The sequence below is a fragment of the Otolemur garnettii genome, unplaced genomic scaffold (genome assembly GCF_000181295.1).
Source record: "Otolemur garnettii isolate 467f Iridium unplaced genomic scaffold, OtoGar3 scaffold00423, whole genome shotgun sequence".
Taxonomy (NCBI): Eukaryota; Metazoa; Chordata; class Mammalia; order Primates; family Galagidae; genus Otolemur; species Otolemur garnettii.
In genome coordinates, this window is record NW_003852818.1 from 87,803 (window position 1) to 96,463 (window position 8,661).

At 42.0% G+C, this 8,661-nt stretch overlaps 1 pseudogene across 1 annotated transcript in view; it reads left to right on the forward strand.

Annotated features, from left to right (window-relative positions):
- Positions 1–310: 310 nt before the first annotated feature.
- LOC100945448 overlaps positions 311–8,661 on the forward strand; it is an 18,157-nt pseudogene continuing 9,806 nt past the window's right edge. The window contains exons 1-2 of the transcript XR_155058.2: positions 311–506; positions 6,135–6,419. The product of XR_155058.2 is annotated as a splicing factor 3B subunit 2-like (transcript). The remainder of the gene's footprint in view (positions 507–6,134; positions 6,420–8,661) is intronic.

An 8,661-nucleotide genomic window follows, 5' to 3' on the forward strand; every position in this document is an offset into this window, starting at 1 on the left:
AAGAAATTGTCTCCAAAATGCTGCAATCTCTGAAATAACTCCTGCTTTCAAGTGATCACCAATGGCTGTCTCAGTAACTCTTGCCTCACTGATTTGCTATCCACACATTAATGATATTACTTTTCCTTCAAATATTGAAATGTTTTGATCATACTTTAAAACCTTATATGGTGAGTCAAATAGAAATTTCACTATTTCTTATTGGCTAATTTTACTCAGCATAATATCTTCCAAATCCATCCGTTATAGCATGTGTCAGAATTTCCTTTCTTTTTAAAAGCTGAATTATTGGCACCTTCTGGCCACGAAGATGGCAACCGAGCTTCCCAAGCCTCCAAAAACTGACTTGCAGTTGCCTCCGCCTTCACCTCCTGGCCATTATGGAGGCCAAGCTGGCAGAGATCGGAGCTCCGATCCAGGGGAGTGGAGAGGAGCTGGTGGAGCAGCTGCAGACCTACACCCCTCAGACTGTCATGGTGCTGAATCAGCCGGTTTTGAAAGGGGAATATGGTAAGGGTTTCATGGAAGAGCAATGTCGTGAAGAATAAGCACGCTTATTGAAATTGTGTTTTAAATAAAGGTGACCATCTGCTTGCTCAGGCAAAATGGTGCCTTCTTTATTTGCAGTTGGCTTTTATAAGGAATTTTGTGCATGAGCACAAAGCAGCAATGACCTCATTGATCGATCCATTTAAACAGTTTATGACCACCTGCCCTGTAAGTAGCTCCTCCCTGATGATCTGATAATCCACCCAACATACAACTTTAAGCATAATACTTTCAATATAACCCAGTTTAACGTAACTGAATGAAGAACATGTTGTCAGTTATCACTTTCTTTGTTCTTATCTGATGAAGCCTAAGAAGAGACCATTTAGGTGTTTCACCTACATTTCCCCCCTTTTTTCTTATTGGCATTAGTCACCATGCCATTTGGAGGCCACTACTTTGAATCTTTAAGCAAGGCATAGAGAAACTTTTGGAGCATATAAGAGTTTGTGTGCAAACTTCTGCTCCCATGTAGATCTTAAGTTGGGGGAGGCAGTTGCTGGAAGCTTTTATAAGGAATTCTCAGGCTGGACTTCTCAAAAGCCTCTCATGAGCCCAAGTTTCATCTGTGACATTAGATACCTGTATAACATTACCATTTCCAGACCTGTGGGTCACTTACCACAGATCAGGAAAGGTTACTGATGGGTATCTGGCCAGTTTTCCAAAGGGCTTTCTCATAGGCCTATAAAGTCAACCTTAATTCCTTATTGCAATCTGGAAATGCTATTCCAGCCAAAACCTTGTTCATGTTAGGCCTGCAACTAACATTCTTAAGTATGCCTGCACAAAGTCTTTTCACTGCTCTCTCAAGCAGCTTTTGGCCAGAGGCATATAGGCATTCACATCAGACATCATTAAAGTAAAAATGACAGCATGTCTTTCATTCACCTCAGTAGTTTGATTTAACTTCTTACACATGATATATAAAATTAAGCAAAAGATAAGAAAGCAAAAGATCCAATGGTACTTCCAATAAGTCCATTGATCCTGGGCATAGGATTCATTTGTTCTATTCCTTCTGCTAATCCCTTTAAAATCACATCACTATCCGCCTTTTCCAAATTACATTGGAAAGTATTGTACACTTCATTCCATAAATTTACAACATCATTAGTTAAATTCTCATGATTCAACAAATGTTTCCTAACTTTTTCCCAGGGAAATGCATTTCGTTATATTTTACAGGGGTAATACAAAAAGTGGTAATATTCCAATCACATTTTAGTTTTGTCTGCCTTTTTAAACTAACCAATTCATCACCCATCATAATGACAGTCTGTTCCAAATCAGAAATTTCATTAGATATTTCAGTGTCTATTTGTCTTTGGGTAGTCCATAACTGTTTTGAATTTCTATGCCAATCAGCAACAAAAGTCTGTGTCCTTATATTTTGTGTCAAGGCAACTCCTGCTGTAGTGGCAGTTGCACTAACAGCAATGATCCCCCAAATAGTACCAATCAACAGTCCAATAAATCAGTGACCTCTCTTCAGGATTCTCTCAGCCAATAGCTGCAATATTGATAGAGCCGGGGACTCTTGCCAAGGTCTTGATAAGTTCACTGGCAGCCATACTCCCATTTGAGCTCTCAAATACAGCTGTTCCTTAGAGGGATCAAAACTCACAGATTAGTTAATACAAGTAAATAATTGACAAGCAGGACAGAATAATTCTCCCATTTCCTTGTTCCAATTTATATTTCCTTTAAGCCATGCAAAAGGTAATGGTAGGCAAGACTGAATATACTGAGTATATTTAACTTCAAAACTCATAGTGTACTGATTATTCTCAGGCTCGTGAGACAGACTATCCCTCCAGGCATTAACGGCCTGCATGGCAACAGCAACTTTCCATAAATGAACTTGCTTTGGATAACTTCCAAGAGCAGGAGGGGGGGGTGAAAACCCACCATTACTCCAATTCATAGGGTGACCAGTGGCTATTCCAACTACATCTTTGATGGATAGTTGTAATTCTCCATTGGGCTGTCAACTGGGACATCAAATGGGACAGGAGCACTAGATGAGGTGTGTAATCTTGCAATGGGTCCCCAGTCCACAATCTCCCCATATGTGATATTTAGCAACATAAAGGGATATTATCCTTTACATTTCACCCAATGAATCCAATTATGAACTTCTTTAAAAGAATGCATCTGGCATGGTGGTAATTCTGGATTAGTCAGAACGTTTTTAACTTGATGTTTTTCCCATGCATATGTACTCAATATATACATTTGAGACATCAAATGTGGTATGTTTGATGGATATTCATATGAGCTTACCCATGCTTGCATAGCCATATTGAGACAATGCATAGTTACCAATACAAATGGGAGTACCGGTCACTCCGGTAGTATAATTCAAAATGGTAGTGCCTTCTTCCTCTGGTTTAAAAGGTCCCCTGGTGTCATAGGGGCCTGGAAGCCAGGCAGAATCATTAATATAAACAGGTGCAGTAGGTTCCATCCAACTAACTCCTCTTAGTAAAGGGGAGTTAGGGACATATGTCCAATAATGATAAGTCTCTCCCCTTGTTGTTATTGATAGAACAGCAATAATAGCTAAAAGGAAATTACCAGTAGTCATAATGTCAGATGATTTCAGTGTCTGGAACCAAGTTTATTATCTGTGAAAATGTAAGCATAGCCTCTTCCCCAACGTATAACAGTAGCTGGTATCCATACATTCTTAATTACATCTTTATAATAAATAGGTTGGTTAAGAGGGGGTGAGGTTACAGTTACTCAATGTTTATAAGCTGGTATTTCATTTTTCTCATTCATATTCAAAAAATTTAAGGTACAGAGAGCAGCAGATAATTTATTTCTAGGTGTGATGTTATACTGTTCTCCCCCTTTTTTCTGTTTTAAGAGCATTTCTTTTAAAGTTTGATTTTGCCTTTCAATAATAGCTTGTCCAGTGCTATTACCAGGAATTCCTGTGATATGTTTAATATTATATCATTTTTTAAAATATTTGACATTTCTACTGAATTGATTGATGAAGTGCTTTAAATTGGAGGGGCCACCGCCCCACCCAAACTGGTTTATCAGTTTTAATTATTCTAGGATGAACATTAAGTTCTTTCATGATTAGGTTGTTTCTGCCTAAAATTAAACCCACAGTTCCAGAAGGAATGGGACCATAGACACCAGTAGATAATTCCTTAGGGAGGTCTCCATTTCTCAAATCTTGACCTGGGGCCTCAAGCAGACCCCATTACCAAGTTTCCTTGGTTCTGATCAGTATTGAAAGTTCCTCCTCTGCATGAAGAGGATAAAATATTGCCGTTTTTGTCTCTAATGGATTTACATTTATTAGTCCAATGACAGCCTTTTCCACAGTGGTGACACCGGGGAGCTTAATTTCAGTTTTTTTCCACATTCTTTTTTCAAGTGGCCTGCTTTGCCATAGTTGAAGCACTTAGCCTTAGATATGTTAGCTGCTAAGGCAGATGCCAAAGCCAAAGCTTGTAAATTGGCTTGAAAGGTTCCTAAACCTACCTCTTGGCAGGCACAGATATACTGTTCTATAGTAACATTTTCCTGATTCTTTACTCCTGCTAGAGCTTGCCTACAGCCAGTGTTCGCATTTTTGAAGGCTAACTGCAAGAGCAATAACCTACAGGCATCCTCTCCTGGAATAGATCTTTCAATAGCACTTTACGATCAAGCAATAAATTCAGTGTAAGGCTCATTGTTCTCCTGGAATATTTTAGTAAAAAGCTGTTGAATTTCCCCTTTCTGATCTAAAGGCTGCCAAGCTCTAATACAGACATCCCTTACTTGTATTATCTGTTCAGGAGTCAGACCTGCCTGAGCATTCACTGTCTCAAAAGGTCCAGTCCCTGTTAGTTCTTCAAAAGTGAGTCCACCAGTAACTCTGTTCCTACGAGCTTGTACTTTTGCCTCTTCAGTCCACCAGGATTTGAATTGAATATACTGACCTGGGTTCAAGGTGGTACGAGCCAAAGTGTCCCAATCCAAAGGAATGAAGTGATAATCTTCCACTATAAAAAGATAGGATCCCCACCACATAGGCTGAATTGGGCCCATAAGCATAAACTGCATCTTTCAAAATTCTTAGTATCTTAATTGGGACTTCAGTATAACTGACGGTAGCATTGCCTTTATCATCATATATATGAGTTACAGGCATGACTAATGATTCCTCCTTCCCTCTTCTAGAGGTAGTAGAAGCCTCTGCCTCATGAACAATATTAAAAATATCAGGCTTGACCTTAAAATGAATTCTAGAGTTTTTAAGATCAGGCCAGACTGGATAGAATGCTGGTGGAGCAGTTGGGACAATTTTAGGAACAGCAGGAGGGACTGTGGCAGGAGGCCCAGTCTGCCACTTTTATAATTCCAGAAACCACTTTTTCATGGAGAAAAAGCCTTCAGTAAGTAACTTTTTAAGATTCTTAAAGTCTTCTCTGCATCAGAGACATTGGTAGTAGTATCATCAGAATCAGTTTCAAAAAAAAAAAAAAAAAAAAAAAAAAGAATCAGTTTCACTATGCCTTTAATCAGATAAGTCCTTGCCCGGGGGCAATGAGTAGAACAGCCCATCCCATAAGGACTCTTTAAAGGTATATCATATATATTTTGTTCAGCAGATGCACCCTCCTCCGCGTAGTCAGAGGTAGGGATAGCAAATCATGAAGAGTACTGTCCGAGTCAGAGTTAGACTGCAATGGTTCTAAGGCACCTACAACCAAATGATATGTAGTCCAAACCTCTCTACTAATAAATTCTCCCTGTTGGTGTGCTCTTCTAAGAATGGTTCCAACTTTCCTCTATACTTTGATATTTAGCTGATTTTTCTTTTCTAGTGTAAACCAGTGACAGTGTCTAGTTACTACTTGGAATAATCCCCTTAGAATTTTAGTCTTCATAGAGACTCCTGTTGTTTGCAACAAAGTTTTGAGCAAAGCAACATATTGTTCCTCCAAGGAATGATTATTACCCATTTTGACTTTATCCAGAGTCTCACAAACCCACGGGACCCTTACCTCTTTGTTTTCAATCCTCCGTGTCTTACCTTAGGCTTACACCGCTTTGTCTGGAATGTCGAAGTAGAGTCTCCCTGAAGAAACTGGCCAGGCTATCCTCACAAAGAACACCCTTTGTACCCTTCTCACCCTAGTACCCTGGTATCCTGGTACCCTGCTCGCTACGCCAGAATATTACCATAAGGGTCTCACAGAAAAGCGATGTCGTGAAGAATAAGCACGCTTATTGAAATTATGTTTTAAATAAAGGTGACCATCTGCTCCCTCAGGCAAAATGGTGACCTTCTTTATTTGCAGTTGGCTTATTTAGGGAATTTTGTACAAGAGCACAATGCAACAATGACCTCATTGATCCACTTAAACAGTTTATGACCACCGCGCTGTAAGTAGCTTCTCCCTGGTAATCTGATAATCTACCCAACATACACCTTTAAGCATAATCCTTTCAATATAACCCAGTTTAACATAACTTAATGAAGAATATGTTGTCAGGTATTATTTTCTTTCTTCTTATCTGATGAAGCCTAAGGCTATGGGGGAAAGAGACAATTTAGGTGTTTTACCTATAATGGGGACAAAGCTGCTCCCCCTCCCATGTCAGCACATGGGATTCTGGGATTCCCGGGCCACCACTACCCATGGGACTCCCCACTCTGTAACCTCCTCCACCACCTCCACCAGGCCTTGGCCTTGGCTTTCCTATGGCCCACCCACCAAATTTGGGCCCCCCCCCACAAGTGGGTGAGCCTGTGGCACTGTCAGAGGAAGCAGCTAAATTTGGCACAGCAACAGGAGGCATTGCTGACACAGCAAGAGGAACATGCCACACAGCAAGGAGATCATTCTGAGAGGGCCAGACTAGCTCCATCTTGCTGTTTACTACATAAGCCCCACTCTTAGCTGTTTACTACATAAACTACATAAGCCCCACTCCTAGCTGTTTACTACACAAGCCCCATTCCTAGCTGTTTACTGCATAAACTCCATTCCTAGCCCTTCCACCCCAACCTCTGCCAGTAAAACCTGCAGAGCCACTCCCCACTGCCTTCCCCCACCCCTCACCTGTACCAATCCAAATCCTCCTTTACTAATGAAATCACCAACCACCAATCGAAAGTGTACTCATATCCGACCCTACCCCTCTTGCTTTCTGTACCCCATAAAAACTTCCTCCACCCCGGGTTTGGGGCTCTTCCTCGGCTTGCATGCCAGGAGAGACCAGGCCTGGGCTTGAATAAGCTCACCTCTTGCTTTTACATCAGAGTGTGTCTCGGGATTTGTCTGCTGGGGCCTTTTGGGAGAATTTCGGGCATAACATTTTGGTGTGTTGGCCGGGAAATTTCTCCCAAACCCCCACCACAGGCTTGCTCCGACACTCCTCTGGAGGTGAGTTTAGTGTGTGTATGAGTGCCGGCCAGCCATGTATGAGGCGTCTTAACTTGGCTATAAATGTTTCTGTGTCTCTTGCTCTGTCTGTATCTCTTGTTTTGGTGATCGTTTGGTGTTGTCAGAAGGCGTTGTTGCTGCCAGAAGGTGACAGGTGTGGGGATAGAAGCTAGATCGGACTCGGTTGTTGATGCCGTTCCCCTAGGATAGGGCTTGAGACATCAGTTCTATCAGCAGAAGTGTCTGGAATTGGTGCAGTGTAATTCTTCTAGTTAGGCAGGGGCCTTCTAGGAGTGTCTGATTCTAGTGTAATCCTTCTGGTTTGGGTGTAATTATCCTGGCTAGATAGATCTGACAGCTGGGAGTGTCCAGTTTTGGGTGTAATTCTTCTGGCTAGATAGATCTGACCGCCCTCCACCAGTGCAGGGGTCGGGGCACTATCTGCTAGAAGTGTCCAGTTGTAATTAATGTCCTGTGTTTATTGTTTCTTGTGTTCTATTTGTCTCTGTACTTGGTCAGAGCCAGCGTGGGTTCAAGTCCCCCTGGACAGTGTAAGAAAAGGGGGGGGGGGCTGGAAACATATGTCTGGTTTGTCATGTTTGTGTTCTGCCCTCTGTCGTACTTGTCACTGTAAAGCAGCACTTAGGTACCCAGTCCTTGAATGTTGTGTAATGAGTCAGGTTCTGTCTGCACCACAGATCACCCCCCCACCCCCCGGTGGGGAACTCCTGCTGGTCTGGCCATGCGGTCCTCAGAGAGTTCCTGGGACAAATTCTCCCGGAGGAGAGGAACGTCTGGTTAAGACTCAGCTGGCGAGGTCCCTGGGGTGGGTCATTGGGGAAGCAACTGGAAACAAGTAAAGTAAGATCCTTTTAAAACCCACTACAATTTTAGTGGAATAGGAATTTGATCACCTCCTGGGTGTTAGATCGCCAGCAGACCTGTTGACAGGTATGTAAGACCTGACCTGCTAGATCGCCAGCAGATCTATTAAAAAAAAAAAAATGTGTGAGAGTGTGTGGATGTGGTGTGACTGAGAGAACTTCGAGGGTGGAGTTAGATCTCCCCTCATAGGAAATGCGTTGAAATTGTGTGCGTGTGAGTACTTGGAGAATGACTGAAATAGGTAACAATAAGTAGGAGTGAAACAAATGTATGAGTGTGCCCTTCTTCCCTATTCCAACTTTGCCCCCTGGCTATCCTGAGGGAAACTGGAAGTTCCAGGTTTTCCATTTTCTATCTTTGGGTGGCCTTGTGGCCATGTCATCTTGGGGGAAAATGAAAGTTTTTAGTCTCAGAAATTTAAGAATTGAGACTGCGGGCCACAGATCAGTAATAAAATGGCATTTTGTTAAACTAAGGGACATGCAAATAAAGTGGAGAGTGCCAGAACTATAGGCAGAGGAGCCCTGCCTTGAAAAGTATTGTGGTCCGGGCAGTCTAGTGTGAGCTTTAGATGGCCCTTGAAAATCTGGAGGAGAGAGTGTAAATCTCATGAGGAACAGTGCTGTATCCATATCAGCAACAGATCTCCTGGGTGGATAGCCTCCGAAAGGGGGGAGGAGGCCCAGGTCAGAGGTTTCTTGCATGAGTCCCTTGTCTAAGAATAAATAATTGGCCCTGAGAGATATTTTGACTAGAACTTCAAAGATAAAATTATATACCTTTACAAACTGAATGGATGTTCTAGCAAATGGATGAATGCAGC